This window comes from Myotis myotis, unplaced genomic scaffold, assembly GCF_014108235.1.
Source record: "Myotis myotis isolate mMyoMyo1 unplaced genomic scaffold, mMyoMyo1.p scaffold_m19_p_12, whole genome shotgun sequence".
Taxonomy (NCBI): domain Eukaryota; kingdom Metazoa; phylum Chordata; class Mammalia; order Chiroptera; family Vespertilionidae; genus Myotis; species Myotis myotis.
The window spans coordinates 32,101,336-32,103,117 of NW_023416316.1; positions in this window are offsets into that span (position 1 = coordinate 32,101,336).

A 1,782-nucleotide genomic window follows, 5' to 3' on the forward strand; every position below is an offset into this window, starting at 1 on the left:
ATAAATTTAACCTAGATTGAAAGAGTGTAAGTCTTTAAAAAATTGTAAGAAAGAAAGTGAAGAGGATACAAATAAACTGAAGAATATACCATGCTCATGGGTTGGGAGGATTGATATTGTTAAAATGTTGGTGGGATTGTGAATTGGTGCAGCCACTATGGAAAACAGTGTGGATTTTCCTCAAAACATTTAAAAATAGAGCTGTCATATAATCCAATACCATTTCTGGGGTTTTATTTGAGGAAAACAAAAGTACAAATTAAAAAATATATATGTACCCTTATGTTCATTGCAGCATTATTTACAATAGCCAAGATATGGAAGTAACCTAAGTGTCCAGAGATGAATAGATAAAGAAGATGTGTACATATAAAATGGAATATTACTGAGCAATAAAAGAATGAAATGTTGCCCTTTGCAACAACATGGGTGGACCTAAAGTATATTATGCTGAGTGAAATAAGTCAGAAAGACAAATACTATTATAATTTCACTTCCAAGTAAAATCCAAAAAAAACCCCCCCAAACAATAAACCCATAGATCTAGAGAACAGGCTTCTGATTGCCAAAGCGGGGAGGAGGTTGAGGGGTGGTTGAAATTTTTAAAAAAGGTACATAGATTAAAAGGAAAAGTGGTACAAAAACAACAAAATGTTAATAGTGCCAAGGTTGAGATTTCCAGACTAGATGAGTTTTAGAGGAAGAATGTTGATAAGCACACTTGGGGGAGATTGAGCCCTGCTTCACTCTAATTTGCAGTTCAGGGGGGTTAGAGGAAGCCAACAAAGGAGATCAACAGGCAGGTAGATAGTAAGGTGGAAAGCAAGGAGGTCTTGAAAGCTAGTGAAGAAACCTTTGACAAGGATAAAGATGGCAAATTAACTATTAAATGCTGTTACTTCTGATGCTTCTCATGGATTGGATATTCACCTCGTATTTAATAAAAGGAAAGACCATCATTGATGATAGGGGTTTTATAGAGCAATGAGGGTCAAATTCTGGTTGGAATAGACTGACAAGATTTTAGCAGACAGTTTTGAAGTAAAGAGAATCAGAAAAAAGGGGGCAGTGGTGATGGTGTAGAAGTTTGCCTTTTGTATTCTTTTAAGAGGGGAAGTACTATACAGGGTGGGGCAAAGTGGGTTTACAGTTGTATGTGAAACAGTTTATCCTTATAGAATTATTAATTACTAGAGGCCCGATGCATGAAGATTCATGCAAGAATGGGCCTTCCTTCCCCTGGCTGCCGGCACCACCTTCGCTCTGGCCCAGAGCTGCCTTTCTGCCTTCCCACACTGCTCAGAGGCCCTGAGGCGGCTGGGGCAGTGTGGAACGCCTGTGTTGTTGGACGATGCAAACATCCTGCCCACCCCCAGCCACTTGGTGCCTGTGTATGCAAATTAGCCCGCCATCTTCGTTGGGTTAATTTGCATACTCCTGATTGGCTGTTGGGTGTCACGAAGGCACGGTCAATTTGCATTTTTCTCTTTTATTAGTGTAGATTGTTTTCCATACTGGAAACATACTTTCCCCCACCCTATATATCATCGCATGTTTGTATTCTAAACTCAATATCCTCCATTGACAGTTTTGTCCTGTTTCTTTGTCTCCGCATTTTTTATGCTTTCTTGATGCACCCCCTAGTGGTCTTTGTGCGCAGTCTTGTTGTAGTTAAGCCTTGATTGTTGTCGGCAATACCGGGGGTGATTTGACCTTCAGGCTAACTGGCTATGAGAGTCAGCTGTGTCTGCAGTGGGAGAGCTTCTGTGCTGGATCTCTAGG